This window comes from Pan troglodytes, chromosome 10 (genome assembly GCF_028858775.2).
Source record: "Pan troglodytes isolate AG18354 chromosome 10, NHGRI_mPanTro3-v2.0_pri, whole genome shotgun sequence".
NCBI classification, from domain to species: Eukaryota; Metazoa; Chordata; class Mammalia; order Primates; family Hominidae; genus Pan; species Pan troglodytes.
Window position 1 is genome coordinate 11,315,212 of NC_072408.2, and position 22,925 is coordinate 11,338,136.

The following is a 22,925-nucleotide window of genomic DNA, read 5'->3' on the forward strand; positions in this document are numbered from 1 at the left end:
CTGTCAGCCTTCCTCAATCCCATGCCTGCCACAAGCACCTGCCCATGCGAGAGGTTCCAGGCGTCTCTGCCAACCTGACCCCACAGCCAGTGCAGAATGGCCTTCACGCGAGGGAAGCATGACCACAAAGAGGTCAAGTCAGAAAATTATAAGACCCGAATTCTAGACACGTTCTGCCATCATAGGTGTGACCCTAAACAGGTCAGCTCCAGTTTCCTCATTTGTAAAACAAGGATGGCAAAGCATCCACTGCCCTGCACCAGGCTGTTGTGCAGAGGAAGTGGGCTAAGAAGGAAGATACCTCCTTGTAAACTTCCATGCCCTACACGAAGGTTATTGTTCCTTGCTGACATTGTCTTCCCAATTTGTTTCTGAGCTTCTTCAAGACAGGGAGCTGAAATCTTATATGTCTCATAACTAATTAGCTTCTACTCAGTGAATCTTTATTAAGCTCCAGGCATTGTGCTCAGCTTTTTATATATTATTTTCTCATTTAATTTTCACTTACAACATTATGGGACGATTATCTTCATTTTCTAGATGAGGAACTAAAATCAGAAGTTCTATCACTGGCCCAAACACGAGTAGTTAGTAAATGGCTGACCCAGGACTTTTTGTAAGTTGATTTTCATAATTTTATTGGTTCAAAATTCATGTACAAAAGTTTATACAATGAAAAACCTCTCTCCCATCCCTTTCCCCCAGCACGGCCACCTTACCTCAAGGCTACCAGGATACATCAGACATATCACTCCAAAAATTATTCTTTACATATACATTCTTTCTTTTTCTTTTTGTACAGAAGGGGTCTCACTCTGTCATGATCATAGCTCACTGCAGCCTCAAGCTCCTGGACTCAAGCAATCCTCCCACCTCAGCCTCCCAAGTTGCTGGGACTAAGGCACACACCACCTTGCCCAGATCTGCATATACATACTAATATGTATAAATATTTTTTGTATACCCTTTTACCCCAAATGGTAACATATTATTGTTTTGCACTTTGCTTTTATACTTAATAAATCATTTGAAGTCTGTTTCCCTCTCTTTCTCTAAATTTGCAAGACTTTGAAACTGGATTTTTAAAGTCCTGTGCTTTTATCAGAGCCCATCCCTGGATGACAGCCTTTAGTTAAGGTGGGTGAAGCTGGGGCCAGGGGATGTTAATGCTAGAAGAAGACTTAGAGATCATGGGATCAGCCTCTTCCACTGCAGGTGAACACACGGATGCCTACAGAAGGGAGGTGATCTCATTAAACTACTGCTGCCAGCACTACCCCCAAGAATAGTTGGGTGAGCCCACAGACGGTGGCAGATCTTGGCAGCCAGCCCAGAGTGCCTCAGCCCAGTGCCCTGGGCCACAGCCTATTAGGGAGAACCCCAGGCCTGGCTTCAGTTCCTCTTAACAGAGAGAAATCTGGGTGTGTGCCTTTGGCCCACAGAGACCAAGTTCATGTTGAGAGGCACCTGAGCCTCGGCTCCAGCTTCTCCCCTGGCCTCCCATTTGTGAAGGTAAAGTTCCCATAAAGCCAGTCCAGGGAGAGCAAAAGAGAGCCTCAGAGAACTGGGGGCTAGTGAGCGAGGCTCCGCAGTAGACCCAGGGGTCCACTCCCTTCTCTGGCTCTTGATCCTCCAAATTTCCCCCATTTACATGGTAAAAAATTCAAAGTTATACTTGAAAGGAGCTTCCAAAGCATGAAATTCAAAGAAGATTTAAAGTAACCTTTCTTTCTGAAATAGAACTACATTTAGAGAGAACATCCTATATAGATTTAACCTTGAGGCTGGAAGATTGAAGGACAGGATTTCCCCTTGGGAAGCCCTGAAGGAGTTCAGGATCTGAGAGATAGATTAGACACCATTTTTCCAGGATGGTTTAGGGACCATTTTGCTTGAAGATCAGAGATGGCCCGAAACTCAGTGGTTTCGAGACTTTTGCCATTTGGTAGATCAGCAAAACTTGACACACACAACAAATTTAAGGACCAACAAAAGGCTGGCAACTTTGTATTTTGCCAAATAAGGATCTACGTATGGAGAGAGAGAGAGATAAAGAAATACTGTTTGCTTTCACTGTTGTTTCACAAAGAAAGACGTTTTATTTATGTATGTATATATTTATTTATTTATTATTTTATTTTTTATTTTTGAGACGGAGTCTCGCTGTCACCCAGGCTGCAGTGCAGTGGCACGGTCTCGGCTCACTGCAGGCTCCGCCTCCCGGGTTCACGCCACTCTCCTGCCTCAGCCTCCGGAGTAGCTGGGACTACAGGCTCCCACCACCACGCCCGGCTAATTTTTTGTATTTTTAGTAGAGACAGGGTTTCACCGTGTTAGCCAGGATGGTCTCGATCTCCTGACCTCGTGATCCGCCCGCCTTGGCCTCCCAAAGTGCTGGGATTACAGGCGTGAGCCACCGCGCCTGGCCGTATATATTTATTTTTAACTTCTTTTTTAGGTTTGGGGGTACATGTGAAGGTCTGTTATATAGGTAACCTTATGTCACAGGGGTTTGTTGTAGAAATTATTTTATCACCCAGATATTAAACCTAGTATCCAATAATTATTTTTTCTGCTCCTCTCCCTTCTCCCACCCTCCACCCTCAAGTAGACCCCAGCATCTATGTCCTTCTTTGTATTCATGAGTTCTCATCATTTAGCTTCCACTTACAAGTGAGAACATGCGGTATTTGGTTTTCTGTTCCTGCATTAGTTTGCTAAGGATAATGGCCTCCAGCTCCTCCATGTTCTTGCAAAGGACATGATCTCATTCTTTTTTATGGCTGCATAGTATTGCATGATGTATATGTACCACATTTTCTTTATTCAATCTGTCATTGACGGGCATTTAGGTTGATTCCATGTCTTTGCTATGGTGAATAGTGCTGCAGTGAACATACACATGCATGTGTCTTTACGGTGGAATGGTTTGTATTCCTCTGGGCATATACCCAGTAATGAGATTACTGGGTCATTTGGTAGTTCTGTTTTTAGCTCTTCGAGGAACCTCCACAGTGCTTTTCACAATGGTTGAACTAATTTACAGTCCCACCAACAGTGTATAAGTGTTTCCTTTTCTCCACAACCTCACCAGCACCTGTTATTTTTTGACTTCTTTTTTTTTTAAACAGAGTTTCACTCTTGTTGCCCAGGCTGGAGAGCAATGGCACGATCTCGGCTCACTACAACCTCCGCCTCCCGGGTTCAAACGATTCTCCTGCCTCAGCCTCCAAGTAGCTGGGATTACAGACATGTGCCACCACACCTGGCTAATCTTGTATTTTTAGTAGAGACGGGGTTTCTCCATGTTGGTAAGGCTGGTCTCGAACTCCCGACCTCAAGGGATCCACCCGCCTTGGCCTCCCAAAGTGCTGGGATGACAGGCATGAGCCACCGCGCCTGGCCTGACTTTTTAGTAATGGCCATTCTGACTGGTGTGAGATGGTATCTCATTGTGGTTTTGATTTGCATTTCTCTAATGATCAGTGATGTTGAGATTTTTTTTCATATGTTTGTTGGCTGCATGTATGTCTTCTTTTGAAAAATGTCTGTTCATGTCCTTTGCCCATTTTTTGATGGGGTTGTTTTTCTCTTGTAAATTTGTTTAAGTTCTTATGGATGCTGGATATTAGACAAAAGGACATTTTCATAACAAAAAGCAAACTATAATCTCAGAATAAAGATATCCTTCAACAAACATTTTCCACCCACATGCATAGTCTTTATTTTTTCTCAGACCAGCAAATATGTCATTGAGAGCCTTCAGCGATCTATCATGGCCTCTCATTTAGGAGTGACTGAACTTGAAGATGTCAAGTAGGCACTCTTAACCAATTGTCTATTTTCTTAAATTATTCTTACTCTTGGCCGGGTGCAATGGCTCACGCCTGTAATCCCAGCACTTTGGGAGGCTGAGGCGGGTGGATCACCTGAGGTCAGGAGTTCAAGACCAGCCTGACCAACATGGTGAAACCCCGTCTCTACTAAAAATACAAAAAATTAGCTGGGCATGGTGGTGCACACCTATAATCCCAGCTACTCAGGAGGCTGAGGCAGGAGAATCACTTGAACCCAGGAGGCGGAGGTTGCAGTGAGCAGAGATCGTGCCACTGCACTCCAGCCTGGGCAACAAGAGTGAAACTCCATCCCAAAAAAAAGAAAATTATTCTTAGTCTTTCCCTCCTTTCCTCTTTCTTTCTTTCCTTTCTTCCTTCTCTTCTTCCTTCCTTCCTCCCTCCTTCCCTCTTTTCTTTCTGTTTCTCCTTTTTCCTTCCTTTCCTCTTTTCCTATACAAATATTTACTGAGCATATACTATGTTCTAGTCTACCATCTATTCTTCTACAACACATGTTCCTATAAGAACTCATCCACAGCTAATAAATAGGGAAATTAAGTGGTTATAAAGTGAAAGTTGGGTGGGTTCATATGGATTTTTTCCTAGCAAGGAGAGCTAAAGTAGCAGGAGTAGAATTCTAACCTTCAACAAGAAAGGGAAAAGCCCTCAACTTGGCTTTTGCTTAGGTAAGAGCCCTTTCAGCTCTATTTTAAGAAAATTGCAAATGCATGCCTGCACCTGGGTTTGCTTCCCAGAAAGGCTCATCCTAGGAAGCAGGTTGCACTTCCTCCTATGCCCACCTGGCCCAGAGTCCACTTCCATCTGCACCATCTGAGCACCTGCAACCAGCAGTACCACTCTATAGTTTTGTGCAAGTTTTAATATCCCCAGAGGCAACTTTCCAAAGTAGAGTTGTTGCCTGGGCTGTCTAGGTTTTCTCTGAAGGCACCAATTACTGTTTTTATTAGTGCTCTATTACCAAGTTGCATAGATTTCTCAGGCCTGCCCAACCCTATTATTTTTAGCCTGTTATTTTTAGTGTGCAGTTTTACAGAATGCAAAGTTTTTCAGGAATGTATGTATTATGTTACAGCACCTAACTTGTACTAAACCAATAGTGCTTATCTTTAACTGAACTAGAGTGTAATCACACCCACAGGATACTAAGCCATAGTTGAAAACAAAAACATAGAGCTACATGGAAAAATCCCCACTGCAGAGTTAAGTGAACAAAAGCAAGCTGAAGCACAATACATACAGTATGATCTTATTCATGCAGTGAAGGGAAATAACCTTTGTAACAATGCTTTTCATTCTCTATGCATAAAAACACTGTATTCCATATGTCAGTAAATTAAAGGGAAACCTGGTAACAGCTTCGACTTTAGTGAGAGAGGGGAGAAGGATCCCAGCAACATTGCCCTTAAATCCAGGTCAATGATGTCCTACTCTGGTCCCATCTGGATCCTTCCCTTGGGCCAAAAAGGTCTGCATTTAATGGCACTCCCCTTTCCAGATCACAGTCCCTGGAAACTGGGACCCCAGAATTCTCTTCCGAAAGACTCCTGAGCCTACTACATTTCTGGATCCATTTTCCTGACAATTGTTGCCTTTGTGCGCACCCTTAGGTCCAGGGAAGGGGCAGCGGGAAGAGAAGATGGGAAAGCAAGAGACCTCCACTGGTCCGTTTTACAGGCAGGCCTGGTTACCAGGAGATAGAGTAGGTGCTGTCTGATCCTGCAGGAGGTTTTTTTTTTTTTTTTTTTTTAGACAGGGTATTCGTCTGTCACCCAGACTGGAGTGCAGTGGCGTGAGCTGAGCTCACTGCAACCTCCACCTCCCGGGTTCAAGTGATTCTCCTGCCTCAGCCTCCCGAGTAGCTGGGATTAGAGGTGCCTGCCATCATGCCCAGCTAATTTTTGTACTTTTAGTAGAGACAGGGTTTCACCATGTTGGCCAGGCTGGTCTTGGACTCCTCACCTCAGGTGATGCACCCGCCTCAGCCTCCTAAAGTGCTGGGATTACAGGTGTGAGCCACTGCGCCCGGCCTGGTCCTATGGGACTTTATGTGTAAGGTCCAAGTTTTATAGGGAGAATCAGTTTTACGTTGTTTAGGTACTTAACAATTAATTAAAACATAACAAAAAATTGCAATACTTTCTACTCATCTGGAAACCGGAACTAACAGGGCCTTTCATGATAATTCTTGCTTATGGCTCCTGAGTTCGATGGGGAAAGAAATGGGGAAAATTAAGACATAAAGGGTGACAGGTGTCAGTGACTTCCTACTTTTAAAGAAAGCAGGCTTACTGTGATGGCTGCAGAGGGCTATGGGGTGAGAGTGGAATTCCCCAGAAGCAAAAGCCATAGCAATTAGTAGAATTTCCACCCCACTTCCACCCACTGTCTCACGTCCAGCCCATGGCCTGGCCCCAAGAAGCACCCAGGAAACAGTCCTGAGCAGGCCTTGTATCACACACTTCAGGGCAGTTGGTCAAATCTGTCATCAGAGGCGCCACAGACCAGGGGATTTCCTGTGGGTGGAGTCCTCAGCAAGGTCTTGGCGCTATTCTGGGGTGTTCCCCAGCTCCCCCACACTGATTCCAGGAAGCCTGCCTGGGATTATCAGAACTTTGCTATCTTGTCCTCAGCTGCTTTCAACAAAACTGGGTGGGGGGTGGGGATAGGCCACCTGGTGAATGAGCCAAAGGAGAACAGAACCAGGAAGCAGCAGGCCAGCCATCTAGGTGTGTCTACTTATGAGCTTGGGCAAGCCATTTAACTCTGCGCCCTGCCGGTCCCCCTGCTACCTATAAAATTGGGATAATATTCCATCTCAGGGCAACTTCAGAAGGCTGTTGTGAAAATTAAATGAGATAAACAATCGATCTGATTTTTAAAAAAGACCAAAGACTTTGCATAGGCTGGGTGTGGTGATTCACCTGTAGTCCCAGCGCTTTGGGAGGCTGAGGCGGGAGGGTTGCTTGAGCCCAGGAGTTTGAGACCAGCCTGGGCAACACAGCAAGACCCCGAGACCAGCCTGGGCAACACAGCAAGACCCCGCCTCTAAAAAAAAAAAAAAAGACTGAATATATCTCACCAAAGAAGATACACAGATGGCAAATAAGCACATGAAAAGATGTTCAACATCATATGTCATCAGGGAAATGCAAATTAAGACAATGATGAGACATCATTACACGCTATTAGAATGGCCAGCTCCAGAACATAGAAAACACCAAATGCTGGACAGAATGTGAAGCAACAGGAACTTCCATTCATTGCTAGCAGGGATGCAAAATGGTACAGTCACTTTGGAAGACAAGTTTGGCAGTTTTTCACAAAACTAAATACACTTTTACCACACAAGCCAACAACTGATTGAACTCCTTGGTATTTATGTCCACACAAAAACCTGCACACAGATATTTATAGCATCTTGTTGTTTTGTTTTGTTTTGTTTTGAGATAGAGTCTTGCTCTATCGCCCAGGCTGGAGAGCAACGGCACGACCTTGGCTCACTGCAACCTCTGCTTCCTGGGTTCAAGCGATTCTCCTGCCTCAGCCACCCGAGTAGCTGGGATTACAGGTGCCCACCACCATGCCGGGCTAGTTTTTGCATTTTTAGCAGGGGTTTTGCCATGTTGGCCAGGCTGGTCTTGAACTCTTGACCTCAGGTGATCCACCCGCCTCGGCCTCCCAGAGTGCTGGGATTACAGGTGAGGGCCACCGTGCCCAGCCAGCAGCTTTATTCTTAATTGCCAAACCTTGGAAATAACCAAGATATCCTTCAGCAGGTGAATGGAGCAACCAACAATGGTGCATCCACATAATGGAGTATTATTCAACTCTGAAAAGAAATGAGCTGTCAAACCACGAAAAGACAGGAAGGAACCTCAAATGCATGCTGTGAAATGAAAGAAGCTAATCTGAAAGTTTACATACTGTATGGTTCCAGCTGTAGGACATTCAGGAAAAGGCAAAACTACAGTTAAAAGATTTTCTGGGGATTTGTGGGGAGGGGTGAGAGATGAATAGAGGGCATAGGGGATTTTGAAGGCAGTGAAACTATGCCGTTAGATACTGTAATGGTGTATATGTCACCATACATTTGTCAAAAATCATAAAATGAACAACAGGAGTGAACCCTGATGTAAACCACCGATTTTAGTTAACAATAATGCAGCAATATTAGCTCATCAATTATAAGAAATGTGCCACACCAGTGCAAGATGTTAATAATAGGGGAAATTGGGAGGGATGGCATATGGGAACTCTCTGTACTTTCCACTCAATTTTTCTGTAAATCTAAAACTGATTAAAAATTTTGTCAATTAATTTTTTTAAATAGTTCTATCTTCTTGGGTAATTGCTTAACCTTTCTAGATCTTCATTTCAATTTCGTTAGCTATGAAATGAGGGAGTTTGACACGTGCTCATGTGGCTAGTGGCTACCATCTTGGATGGTGCAGATCTGGAAGATTTCCACAGCCTTTCTTTTCCTCTTATGACTTTTTTTTTTTTTTTTTTTTGAGACGGAGTCTTGCTCTGTCGCCCAGGCTGGAGTGTGGTGGCACGATCTTGGCTCACTGCAACCTCCACCTTCCACATTCAAGCTATTCTCCTGCCTCAGCTGGCCACGTATCTGGGACTACAGGCATGCGCTACCACGCCCAGCTAATTTTTTTGTATTTTTAGTAGAGACGGGGTTTCACCATGTTGTCCAGGATGGTCTTGATCTCTTAATCTTGTGATCTGCCTGCCTCAGCCTCCCAAAGTGCTGGGATTACAGGTGTGAGCCACCACACCCGGCCTGACTTTTTTTTGAGTACAGTCTTCCCTCCTTTTTTGTGAGTTGTTCCTTGTTTGGATTTTCCAATGCCTTTTCACGATCAGGTCAGGGCGTTCTGAGTGTCTGGGTAGAGTTAGGTTCCTTCAGTGGCCGCAGTCTGGCCTTTCTCTGGTGGGAATGAGTGCGGTTTCTTTTGTACGTTGGAAGTGCTGGTGGCCAAGTCTCTCATAAACCTCACCTTAAAAGCATCCAAACAGCTAACAAGTTGAACCCAAGAGAGTAACGCTTTGTCAGCTCCACACTCAACAAATCCCCAGCTCTGGGAGCAGTTCTGACTATCAAAACTGTATTCCCAAACCCTTACAGGGGTACTGCCAACCATAGGAGAGACCCAGAGGATGTCAGAGAAAGACATTGATCAAGAAAGTCATTTCCATTCTGCCAGGATGCCAGTTAGACTGGGTTCTGGAGTCTCCCTAAACCCAATAAGGTCAGAGCTCCCCTTGAGATTACTTTGCCGTTATGCAAGTGCGTGTGGGGAGGTGTGGGGAGGTCTGTACATATGGTTTCCTCTCAGTGGCATTTAAGACTTCACCACCTTCAGGCTAACTTTAGCAAATTTCAACAAAGGCAGCTTCAGCCGCCAGGACTTCTTGCTTGAGGTGCCTTTCTTTCTTTTGCGATTAGAATAGTCAAACCTCTTTATATCCATTTCGTTTTGAGCCCCAGGGCAGCATCTTTGGTATCATTCCATTGCCTTTTGCTGTGGAGGTGCTTAGGCCTGTGAAAACTGTCTCCATGAGAAAGATTTCCCCTTCATCCCCCATTTGCTCCAACTAGGGGATCCCTTTGGCAGAATCCTGAACTAAAGCTGTATGTGTGCTTCTGAAATGTGTGGCCCTAGGGGCCTGGTAAGGACCAATCTCTCTGCATTTACTTCTCAAGACACTGTCATAGATTTTGAAAAGTGCCAATCCCTTGAATACTATTTATTCTTGTGACATCTCTTTCTGCAATTGTGGAATATTGTTCTAGTATTTTATTTCTCTTGACTTTCCCCTATTTCTTTCAGGAAGGCCCAGTTTTGTGTCAGTTTAACCTTTCGTTCAAGTCGGTCCATTTATTTCATATAAAACCAGTTTTATTTTCCAATAATTGTTTTTTCTTAACATAATCCTCTAGATTTTTTTCTGATGGGATTTCCCATAATGAGAGATATAAAATCATTAATTCTGGGTCTGTTCAAAGCAATCACTGTTCAGCCAAGCCTTGCCCATCTTCACCTTGTTGAGCTGGAAACTCCCACCAGGAGGTCTTCCATCTATCTAGCACTGATCCCAGGCCTGGACTTGTTCTGTTTTTGTCCTCTCTGGCTACACTTTAATATATCTCGTCTTTCCTGTGCTTGCCTTTAGAGACCAAATTCCATGAATTTCTCAGGTATTCCCTTAGGCACAGGCATTTCCTGGGTCACAAGAAAGTTCACACAATGATTTTTTTTTCTAGTATTTTACACTGATCTTTCTGGTCTTTCATTCTAAATCTGTCTACACTTTTGTAAGCACTTTAGTTATCATCCCATTGTGAGACTGAGCAGGATCTGAAGTTTCAATATATTCAAACTTCAGCTTAATTTTAAAACTTCAGATTTTGGACTTTGATTTTAGATTTTAATTTCTTTGATCTCTCACCTCTGAAAGGTTTTAAATTTGGGGATTTTGGACTTTAGCTGATAAGGGCAAGAGAATTTCATTTTAGATTTTCATTTCTTTGAAATTTATCTTATAAAAGGTTTTATATGGCCGGGCGTGGTGGCTCACACCTGTAATCCCAGCACTTTGGGAGGCCGAGGTGTGGGGATCACCTGAGGTCGGGAGTTCGAGACCAGCCTGACCAACATGGAGAAACCCTGTCTCTACTAAAAATACAAAAATTAGCTGAGCGTGGTGGCGCATGCCTGTAATCCCAGCTACTCAGGAGTCTGAGACAGGAGAATAGCTTGAACCCGGGAGGTGGAGGTTGCAGTGAGCCAAGATCGCACCATTACGCTCCAGCTTGGGTAACGAGAGTGAAACTCCATCTCAAAAAAAAAAAAGGATTTACTCTTGGCCAGGCGAGGTGGCTCATGCCTGTAATCCCAGCACTTTGGGAGGCGGTGGACGGCAGATCACCGGAGGTCGGGAGTTTGAGACCAGCCTGACCAACATGGTGAACACCCCCCTCTACTAAAAATACAAATATTAGCCAGGCATGGTGGCAGGTGCCTATAATTCCAGCTACTGGGGCTGGAGAATCGCTTGAACCTGGGAGGCCGAGGTGAGCAGTGAGTGGAGATCGTGCCATTGCACTCCAGCCTGGGTGACAACAGTGAAACTCTGTCTCAAAAAAAAAAAAAAAAAAAAAAAAGGATTTATTCTTTGGAATATTCAGGTGCCATCCCATAGTTTTTACAATGCTCTTACTGAGCAGCCCTGCTCTAGGCAGATCTAGGAGGACTTCTCAAATTTTCCTGGATGCTGGCTACTCCTAAAAAAACTCATTCCAGTCTGTTTTGTTTTTTTTGAAATCTAGCTTCTCTTCCTCTATTGGACCTCACTGGAATTCAGACACTGTTTCTGTTATAGACTTCTGTGAAATGTGTTCCTCATCTTTATTCCCCTCTGTAAGAACAATTAGTCTTGGGTTTTTGATAACATAGATCTCTCTAGCACAAACTGAGAAGGTGCCATTCTCTCTGTGATGAGAAACATCATTCTTTTTTACTTGTTTACTTCATAATAAAACCTACTATCCTTTTGTGGGTGAAGCCACAATGTGGGTCCTCAACATTTAGAAAGATAGTTAAGAGTTTATATCAGTAACAATTCCAGAACCATTTGAAGTGACATGGTGGGCGTTTCTCTTGAACCTGTGAGCAAGTTACAGGAATTAACTTAGTTCTTCTATAGTTCCCTCTCTCTGCCCTGAAGATAATTTATAGCAACACAAAAGAAGAGCAGAACTTGGGGACAGTTTATCTTATACCACTGAAAGATACCTGCCACTAACACTCACTGCTATTCTGAAAAATATGCAGAGCCTCGGTTTAAAGTCCTGACCTCCTGGCTTGAAAACAAGGAACACAGTAAAATTGTGCTGCTCCCTAATACTTAAGAAGCTTATACTGTATACTGAAACGTTCTCATTCATCTTTTTTTATTTGAGACAGGGTCTTGCTCTGTTGCCCAGGGCTGAGGTGCAATGTTGCAACCATAGCTCACTGCAGCCTAGATTTCCTGGGCTCAAGCCTCAGCCTCCTGAGTAGCTGGGACTATAGCTGCATGCCACCATACCCAGCAATATAAGATTGAGTGAAAGAATTCAGACACAGAGAAGTTTATACTGTATGATTACATTTATATAAATTACAAAAGCAAGCAAAAACAAATCCTATGCTATTAGAACTCAGGCTATTAGTTGGCAGGTTGTGACTGGCACGGAAGGCTTCTGGGATGCTGGTAACGTTCTATTTCTTGATTTGGGTGCTGGTTACATAAGTGTTCTGTTTGTAAAAATGCATCAAACTAGACTGGGCATGGTCATTCACGCCTGTAATCCCAGCACATTGGGAGGCTGAGGCAGGCGGATCACGAGGTCACGAGATCGAGACCATCCTGGCCAACATGGTGAAACCCCGTCTCTACTAAAAATACAGAAATTAGCTGGGCATGGTGGCATGCGCCTGTAGTCCCAGCTACTCGGGAGGCTGAGGCAGGAGACTCGTTTAAACTGGGGAGGCGGAGGTTGCAGTGAGCCGAGATCATGCCCCTGCACTCCAGCTTGGGCAATAGAGTGAGACTCTGTCTCAAAAAAAACAAAAAACAAACAAACAAAAAACAACTCATCAAACTATCCACCTATGATATGTGTAAGTCAATAAAAAGATAATTTTTTTCACTCCTGTAATCCCAGCACTTTGGGGGCCAAGGCAGGAAGACTGCTTGAGGCCAAGAGTTTGAGACCAGCCCGGGCAACATAGTGAGACCCCCATCTCCACAAAAACAAAAAAAGATAATTTTTTTTTAAAAAGCACAGCAGTCAAAACAAGTTACACAGCATCATGCAAGCACTGCTACCAACTGCCAAGGTCAAAGCCCTGAGTGTCCCAATTGCAAATGCCTAGCAGCCTGCATTCTGGACACATCCAAAGCCTCAATGTACACATGTCATGTGCTCCACAAATGACAGTCATTATGCATTTCTCAGTAGTCTCTGCTCATTAATGAGATGTTTGAGTCTAGGGAGTGTAATGGGCTGAATGATGTCTCCCAGAAAAATATGTCCGAACCTCAACCCTGATCTTATTTGGAAATAGGTTCCTTGTAGATGTGATTAAGTTAAGGATCTCCAGATAAGATCTTCCTAGATTTGCAACGCACCCTAAAATCCAATAGCTGATGTCACAAGAAAAAGGAGAAGGAGATTTGAGACACACAGAGGAAGAGACACAAGGAAGAAGGCCATGGGAAGACTGAGGCAGAGATTGGAGTGATGCTGCCACAAACCAGAGAACAACAGAAGCCACCAGAAGAAACTGGAAGATGCAAGGAAGGAGCCCTCAGAGGGAGTGTGGCCCTGCTTACACTTCAGTTTCAGACTTCTGGCCTCCACATCTGTGAAAGAATACACTTCTGCTGTTAAAGTCAATCATTTTGTAGTAATTTGTTATGGTAACCCTAGGAAACTAATGTGGGGACTAAATATATAAAACCCCCTTTTCCTGCTCTAGCTGTTAATAGAGATCTAAATACCAGATTCAGACAGATGCATATCAAAATTCTACCTTGATAACTGATGCAGACATATTAGATGCCACGATTTAAATCATGCCACATAAGCTTACTAATAACTGACTGAGAACTGAATTGACTCATTCGGGCTACAGACCTTCCTAGCAGATGTTAGAATCTGCTCTGAAATGCTACTGCTTGGTAAGAATAGATAAGATCACATTTTCTCCAGAAGATGTTCAACATTTGTTTAGAGATGCTAGGTGCTTCCTGGGGGGGATGCGGTAAAGATGCTATTCATGGCCCTGAGCAATTCAGCTCTGGCCCATGCTTGCATACCCCCATTCAACAAGAACTAAATAATTAATGAAGGCATTATTAGTTATTACCTGAGTACGTCCCTTGGGGTTTTACCTACACAAATACCCATCAAGTAGCTTATCAAAGTATTCTAATAATGTATACTGCTGTCTGTAAGAGGTGTTATTGTGTTTGTTTTGTTTTTGTTTTTCGTTTTGTTTTGTTTTGTTTTGTTTTTTTGAGACAGAGTCTCGCTCTGTCACCTAGGCTGGAGTGCAGTGGTGTGATATTGGCTCACTGCAACCTCCACCTCCTGGGTTCAAGTGATTCTCCTGCTTCAGCCTCCTGAGTAGTTGGGACTACAGGCATGTGCCACCATGCCCAGCTAATTTTCGTATTTTCAGTAGAGATAGGGTTTCACCATGTTGGCCAGCTGGTCTCAAACTACTGACCTCAGGTGATCTTCCTGCCTCAGCCTCCCAAAGTGCTGGGATTACAGGCATAAGCCACCATGCCCAGCCACCTATTTGTTTTAAAGTTTTTATTTTGGTACATGACATTCATGTTTTAAAACCCCTACAGAATATTGCCCCTCCCAATGGCTTGCCTGGCCTGCCCTCTAATCCTGCTCTGCAGTGAAACCCAGTGGAGAGATATTCCATGATCATACGGTCTGTCAACCCGTAGGACAGAGAACAGGGTGGCCATAGTTTCCTGTCTGGAAGGCTTTCCTTCTGTCATCCTGATGCTCACTTATATTATCAAAGTAGCCAGACCCAGAAAACAGTTGAGACAAATAGCAGGTGAAGGTCACCTTTGGCCAAATCCCTTACTCCATTCTCCTTACTCCATTCCAAAGCCCCTTACTCCAAAGTCCCTTACTCCATTCTCCTTACTCCATTCCACTTTTTCTCTCAGCTAATTGTCAGGGCAACACATCATCCGTTAAACTTACCCCCTCTCGGGTACAGCGTTAGTGAGGTTGGGGCTTCCCTTTCTGGTTTATACATATTTCTGTTAAGGGCAAAGCTTGGCCTTAGAAATGGGGTAATTTGGCCTATGATGGGAGTTTTCAATTTAGTGATGCTGTAGAACAAAGGTGGAAGGATGACAATGTTTATGCAATGACCTCTTCCATCTCACTCTTGTGAAAGGTTGTGTAGCTTCTGGGAGACAGTCCCATGAGACCACAGCCCAGAGAGCCTCACTGGGAATATGGAAGGTGCTGCCTCCATATCCCCCCAGGTGACGAATGCATGGCAAGCCTCCTTGACAAGGTTGTCAAAAAGGTTCCTTCCTATGAACACATTTCTTTGAATTGAAAAAGGAAGGCAGGCTCTTTCTGACAGAAGTTAAGTCTAACTTGGCTGCTTGGCTATCCATTAAATATTTTTCACAAATTGAGTGAAACAAATTTGTACCACTAAGGATTTTATGAAATATATATTTAAAGCAATTGATAAAAGCATGTTAATACAAAGATATAATTAAAATTAATGAATATTTCTATTTTCCCTAAACCTTTCTGAGAACATCTGGTTAAACAAGCTGCCTTTAAGTGAAAGAGTGACAGGTATAATTAAAAGCCATTTAATATGCCTGGGTAAAGCCTTCTTTTTTTTTTGAGATGGGGTCTTGCTCTGTCGCCCAGGCTGGAGTGCAGTGGTGTGATCTCAGCTCACTGCAACCTCTGCCTCCCCGGTTCAAGGGATTCTCCTGTCTCAGCCTCCCAAGTAACTGGGATTACAGGCACACACCACCATGCCCGGCTAATTTTTGTATTTTTTAGTAGAGACAGGGTTTCACCATGTTGGCCAGGATGGTCTCGATCTCCTGACCTCATGATCCGCCTGCCTCAGCCTCCCAAAGTGCTGGGATTACAGTGTGAGCCACTGTGCCCTGCCTGGGTAAAGCCTTCTTAGTTGAATTGCCAGAAATGGGAAGGAATGACACTATTACCTGAGTAACAAATCATTTGTAAGTCAAATGACTTTTATTTCTTTCTTTTCAACATATTGAAAAAGGACTCAAGTTATCGGTTGATGTATTATCAACTGACAAAAAAATAGTTCTGATGATACACCACCATGTGATTTTTCAGCAAATAATTTGGAAGTAGTTCAAAGCATTGGATGACATTGCCATTGTAAAACTTCTCTTGCCATCTACTTTTAATGTGAACAAAGTATCCATAAAAATGAAAAATCAGGCCAGGCGCGGTGGCTCATGCCTGTAATCCCAGCACTTTGGGAGGCCAAAGCGGGTGGATCACGAGGTCAGGAGATGGAGACCATCCTGGCTAACATGGTGAAACCCCGTCTCTACTAAAAATACAAAAAATTAGCTGGGCGTGGTGGCAGGCGCCTGTAGTCCCAGCTACTCGGGAGGCTGAGGCAGGAGAATGGTGTGAACCCGGGAGGCGGAGCTTGCGGTGAGCTGAGACCGTCCACTGCACTCCAGCCTGGGCGACTGAGCAAGACTCTGTCTCAAAAAAAAAAAAAGAAAAATTAGAATGAAATTGATCTTGAATCATGTAAGTAATATTCATCCATGGACATATGGCCTAATTGAAAATACTTTTGTGGTAAAATTTTATCTTTTATTAAGTAATTATTTATAAAAGTATGAATATTATGTGAAGTCAAAGAAAAATTTATTCCAATATAAACACACATTTTTGTGGCAGAGAAACATAACAAAATGAATAAAAGAAAATATTTTTTCTTTTTTTTTTTTTTGAGACAGGGTCTCACTCTGTCACCCAGGCTGAAGTGCAGTGACACAATCACAGTTCACTGCAGCCTTCACTTCCTGGGCACAAGCGATCCTCAGCATCCCGAGTAGCTAGGACTACAGGCATGCGCCACCACGCCTAGCTAATTTTTGGATTTTAAAAATAGAGACAGGGTCTCGCCATGTTGCCCAGGCTGGTCTCGAGCTCGTGTTCTCAGGCGATTGGAAAATAAAATATTTTCAATCCAAGAAAATATGATTAGATACAATTCTGTGGAGCTGAAGGAGACAAGGCAGCTATGTCAAACCTCCAGCTCTCAAGGGCTTTTACATGAATTTTTTAAAATGGATGGTGATCGAGATCAAGTCAGTAGATTCCACTTGAGATAGTTCATAGTGAGATAACGGTATATTTTTAAATGTCAATAAAATGTCAATATGGCAAAAGTCACACCATTTGTAAGTATTTAAACTTATGATAAAGCATTTTAGATGCTTGACGGGTCATTTTCAAAATTATGTTCCAAATTGTCTTAGGGGCATGCGAAGGCCACCCTTCTGGTCTCCGCAGCTCCGCTCCCCAGGACAGCGGCTTCCTAGGGCTGTCTCTGTGCATCTTCAAGGAGGGCGACTTCTTGGTTCAAGTCCCAAGCTCACCTCCTTGCTTCCATTCTCAGGTTGGTCCCCAGGGCGTGAGACACACCAACGCTCGCATTCCCTCTAGTTTCTCTTTTCCCCCCACTTTCTCACTCGTTTCAAGAGAACGTTCCTATCCAGCGAATTTGTCATCATTTTCACTGCCTGGGTAACAACCATCGCAGCTGCCTTTTTTTTTTTTTTCTTGCAGGGAATGGGCCTGGAGCCGTGAGCCGTCCCCTTCGCTAACCCCCCACCCCGCCTTCTCCTGCTCCTCCTCTCTTCACTCTTCCTGCCTCTCGGCTCCGGGGTCTCCTCGCTTCCCCGCAGTCCCCGCCCCCCAGTTCCCACAGCGGCCCCCGGGCCTCGCCTCCCTCCAGCGGAGCCGCGCGCCCTGCGTCCTGGCCTCCCCGCCCCGAGTCCCCTTCCCTGGAGCCTGGGGGACCGACAGTCGCGGGCCACGCACGCGGTCCCAGCCTCGCCGTCCGCCCCGGGGAGAGCTGGAAGGTGGGCCCCGATCTCCCACATCACTATGAGCTCATTCCAGCCCCGGCCAAGCAAAGCCTGGCCCTACTCGCTCCACATGCATTTCAGTCTCCTCTCGCCTTTCATGCGCGGAGGAGCCGGGAGGGAGAGGATGTGACCTCATCTGCGCGGCATCTGAGCCCAGGGGTGCCCCAGCTCTTCCACCCAGGCCGCTCCCCGAGCCCAGCTCCCCGCGCCCCTCTCTCTATCCAGGCGAGACGCATTGAGAGACGCATTGGACAGCCAGGAGGGCTCGACGTGGAAGGAAGGGGAGCTGCAATTCTGAGACAGGGGCAGATGGGAGAGGAAGTGAACGTGGCTAAACGCTCACTTTATGTAAAACGTCCCCCAAACTAGAATCTCGTCCACAGAGCTGCACACATACACTCGCACGGGCGCGGCTTGTACTCAGGCAGGCACACTCGCCCCCCGCCGTCCCCACCGCATCCCCCATAGCCGTCCTAACTCACTCCAGCCCCAATACAACCAAAAGGCATGAATTCAGGTGAAGGCGTTTTCTTCCCCATTTCCTCCTCATGGCAGCAACGGAAAGCTGAATCTCAGAGCTGCCATGGGACCAGGGGGGCAACAGACCAGAGGCACCATCCTCAGGGCCCCCGGTCTGCCTGGGACTGGGAGCATGGCTGTGGCGCCCAGTGAGAACATAGTGTCCATAGTGACCATGATTCTTCAAGTGGTGTCTGAATTTCCCACATTAGCTAAATTCCTTTGGGGGCTTCAGGGTTTCCAGTCTTCCAGGGTTTTTGGCTTAAATGCAAGTACCTCTTGGAAGAATGGCACATGACCCCATACCCTCAGGGTAATGGGACAAGGAGAAGATGGAGTAGGGGGTGAGGCTCAGAAAGGCAAGGGAAAGTGGCTCTATCTCTCTCCAAGTCACTTCTCAAACTGTGCAGGGTTTGCAGGAAAGGTGGGTGGTCTACTCCTTCCCTGCTTTTCCTGAGACCCCAGCCAGAGGGTGGGCTCCTATCTGGGTTACTGGCGTAATGTCCCTGCCCTCTGGGATCCCTCCTCTAAAAAGTTTGCACATAGCTTCATTCTGTGCTGGGTCCACTTTGTTCAAGTTGGAGTCACCCAACTACCAATAGAAAATAGCGAATAGAAAATAGAAAATAGAAATATACTAATATAGCCAAACTGGTGGTTCCCCATCACAAATGCTCTCTTCCCCTCTTCCCTGCACACACACACACACCCATCACCATCACCACTCACCTAGCTGACTCCTCACCTTTCAGGCCTCCATCAAAGAGGCCTTCACCAACTGTAGTATCTAAAATTGCCCTGCTCAGTGTCTGTTATATTACCCTGTGAATTTCCTTCCAGGAATGTCATTATTTGATCTTGTTTACTTATTTTGTTTACTTATTTATTTACTTATTATCTGGAGTGCTACCATCACCTCCCCCTACCAAAACCCCTTCCGAACACACCCAGCTCACAAGTACATGAGTTCTACAGGCAAAGAGACTTGGCCAGTGTCACTCACCATTTGTAAAGTTGCAGGATGGGCCTGGCGCCCAGGAAGTTCACATCTGAATATGTCAACAAAGGAAGAAATGCTAGGTGTTTGTGATACCTGGTGCCCTCTGCTTCCTTCTGTGTTAAAGCTTTCATAATAATCCAAAGTATTTTTTGTTTTTTGAGATGGAATCTCAGTCTGTCGCCCAGGCTTCAGTACAGTGGTGTGATCTTGACTCGCTGCATCCTCCGCCTCCCAGGTTCAAGTGATTATCTTGCCTCAGCCTCCCAAGTAGCTGGAATTACAGGTGTGCACCATCACGCCCAGCTAATTTTTCTATTTTTAGTAGAGATGGGGTTTCACCACATTGGCCGGGTTGGTCTCGAACTCCTGACCTCAAGTGATCCGCCTACCTTGGCCTCTCAAAGTGCTGGGATTACAGGAGTGAGCCACCGTGCCTAGCCAAATTATTATTTATAGTATATAAACATATATTAACATATAATACCTATTATATGTAATATATAATTATATATACACATATATACACACAATATGTAAGTATATAACATACAATTATCAGTGTCTGTCATCTGTATTAGACTGTGAGCCACTCCAGGCTGCTAACGTTTTCTGATACCTCTTGAGCTCAGCGTCTAGCCTAGTGGCTGGCAGAAAGTAAATATTCAAGAGTTTATCAACCTATTTGTTTGCTGTACAATGATGAGAAAAGTATTGATTTTGAATAGTAGGAAAGTGATAAATCTTACATTTGTACAGCTCTTAAAAGACTGCTAAGTTCCTCCATGCCATTTCATTCCCATGACTGTAAAACGTAAGCATAACATAGCATTCTCCCTCCTCTAGAGATGAGCAGACTAAGTCTGCAGAAGGCTGAGTGATTTCTCCAGGGCATGAGTTAGTAGGAAAAGAACACTGAAATGTTCAATAGTAACTGTAGAACTGACTTATTTCTTCTTTCAGTTCTATCACATTTTGCTTTGTGTATTTTGAAACTCTGTTAGCATAAGTTCGTTTAACACTGTGGAATTAGGATGGACTCATGCTATTTCTCATGGCTTTCCTTCCAGCTTTGTTTTGTGGTGGGTTTTCCAATCCCACAACATTTAGTTCATGCATTTCCTCTTAATAGCTTTCCCTGATTTCCTCAGCAGAAATAATCTCCCTGCAATCATATTCTGGTTATGCCTTGTATACACACCTTTATTATCTTCACAATTTTTCTCCGATTATTTGTATTTGTGCATGTTTTCTCCACTGGATCATGTACTCTTCTCAAGATGAGACTGTGAATTATTTATGTACAGCTGTCCTATTCCTAGTAGAACACATAGTACCTTTTAGGTACTTAAATCACCTCTTAACTGACTTTGTTCTCCGTATCATAAGAAGCATAAGAATAGCACCCAGAAGAAATACATGACAGCCCAATGCACTGGAAGCCACTTTCAACACGACCTAGGAAAGCATGTCATGTTGTGAGGGTTGCCTGCCTCAGCCTTCTGCTCAGGGACATGGGTGTCGTCCCCAAAATCAATGGCTCGTCCTGTGCTCTACTTACAGTCTCCCTTTACCACCTCAGAGCCTACCTCCCTTCTTTACCTGGCCAATACTAAGTCCCTAGTGTGGGAGAGGTTCTTTGCTTTTGTGTTATAGGACCATGTATATAAGACCCTAGGGCTTAAGGGAGGTCTCCCTGGGAAGTGATGATCAAAGTGAGATCCAAGGAAAAGTAGGAGCTAGCCAGGCAAGGAGAAATGAATGAGTGTATTGCAGACAGTGAAAACAATCACCGTGAAAGCAACGTTCACTGAATGTTCAGCCGTAACATCACAGAGGCCCTAGGGAGCCGGGGACTGTGAGCGCTAGAGACCTAATGTACTCAGCTCCAACCGACTGTGGCCATGCAAGAAGGGTGGGAGGAGGGGTGCTAATGCCTGTTCCAACTTTTCAAAAGAAACTGAAAACCTGGAGTTTTATGAGAAATTCCCTGATTTTAAATGTTGGCTCAACTTTAAAAATATACTGCATGTGCCAAATAAAACACACCTGTGGGTTTTAATGGGCCAATGGGTAGCCAATTTGAGAACACTGGGTTAGAATGGATATAAAACATGAGGTAGGAAGCAGCTAGCAGTGAGCAAAGGTAGAGGCCAGAGAATGAGAAAAGTTCCAAGGTTTGTTAAGGAGATTCACTGGCAATGAAAAGACATTGGAGGATTTAAAAAAAAAGATCAGATTTATATTCAGGAGGACTATTCTGGTTGCAGTTTGGAGAATCAATGGGAAGGGATCAGCAGTGTAATTAGGAAGACCAGTTTTAAAAAATGATTGTGATAACACAGGTGAGATATGTAGGGGCCTGGTCTCAGGTGGTAGCAGCGGGGGAGGGGTAGAAATGGCTTCACTCAAGAGATACTCCAGATATAGAATCACAGGACTTGGTGTTTGGTTAAATGCAAAAATGTGAGGAATAACAGAACAATCAAGAATGATGTCCAGGTTTCTGGCTTAGATAGTGGAGTGTGTTTTAGCATCATTTAACAAGATAGAAAAGAAAAGAAAGAAAAAGAAAAAGCAGCTTTGGGAAAAGTTGAGTTCCATTTTGACCATGTTGAAGTTAAGGGGCTGGAGACACATCCAGATGGAAATTTCTAGTGGGCAATTGGATTTCAATAAGAGAAACATGTGTTAAAAAATAGATTTTGGTCGGGCATGGTGACTCATGCCTGTAATCCCAGCACTTTGGGAGGCCGAGGTGGGCAGATCACTTGAGGTCAGGAGTTCAAGACCAGCCTGGCAAACATGGTTAAATCCCGTCTCTACTAAAAATAAAAAAAATTAGCCAGGCATGGTGGCACATGCCTGTAATCCCAGCTATTCAGGAGGCTGAGGCATGAGAGCCACTTAAGCCCGGGAGGCAGAGGTTGCAGTGAGTCAAGATCACACTATTGCACTCTAGTCTGGGCAACAGAGTGAGATTGTGTCTCAAAAAAAAAAAAAAAAAAAAACAACTAGATTTTGGAGTCATCAGCAGGTTATAGTAAAGCCATGAAGGAGGTTGTGATACCCAAGGAAGAGAGTGCAAGGTGAGGCTAGAAAACAGCCCAGCACAGAGCTTACTTTAGGAGTGAATAGAGGTGAAGAAGTTGCAAGCAGATCAAAGAAAAGTCAGAAAAGAAGGAGGAAAACCAGTAGAGTGTGGTCTCATGGAATCCCAGGAAAGCTTTTGTTTCTAGGAGCAAATGGACTGCTGTGTCAAATATTGCAGAGATACCAAGTAAGCTAAGGACTGAAATGTACTCATGAAGTCAGTGATACGGAGATCCTTGGTGATCCTCGTGGGCACCGTCTCACGGAAGTGGTTAGGATGAAATCTAGCTTGCTGAGGATTGAGGAGAAAATGAGACTTGAGAAGAAAGACACGCATTTGGACAGCTCTTTGGAAGAGTTTGGCTGTGAAGGGAAGAGAAAGAAAAGAACAGAAGATGGTGCAAGATGAAGGGAAGGTTTTGAACATGTTTTTTCTTTATGAGAAGTCTTTAGAAAGGGAGAAGGAAGTGGAAGAAATAAGAGAGGAGAAAAAGCGTCAGTAGCCCTAAGGTTAAGAAGGCAGGAGAGGACAGACTCTGAAACATGTGGGGAGAGATCACCTTAGACTGGAGAGACCTGTGGACGGAAGAGGGAGGAGGAATGCAAGTAGGTTGTGAGCTCCATTTGAGGGCTTCTATGTTTTCCGTCTGAAGTCAGAGTTGACATCACCAGCGGAGAGTCATCGTGGAAGTGGAAACATCCTGAGAGTTGAGGGGAAGTGAATAATCTTTGTGAGA

At 44.5% G+C, this 22,925-nt stretch overlaps 1 long non-coding RNA gene across 6 annotated transcripts in view; it reads left to right on the top strand.

The window, feature by feature from the left end:
- The window catches only part of LOC104001414 (uncharacterized), a 187,241-nt gene that overhangs the window by 121,137 nt on the left and 43,179 nt on the right, over positions 1-22,925 (top strand). For 3 of the 6 annotated variants that reach the window (XR_010147939.1, XR_010147938.1, XR_001707784.3), the window contains 2 exons: positions 541-616; positions 803-994. The exons of the other annotated variants lie outside the window; for them this stretch is intronic. This is a non-coding gene — a long non-coding RNA (uncharacterized LOC104001414). Of the gene's footprint in view, positions 1-540; positions 617-802; positions 995-22,925 lie in introns of those variants that run through there. 6 annotated transcript variants of the gene reach the window in all.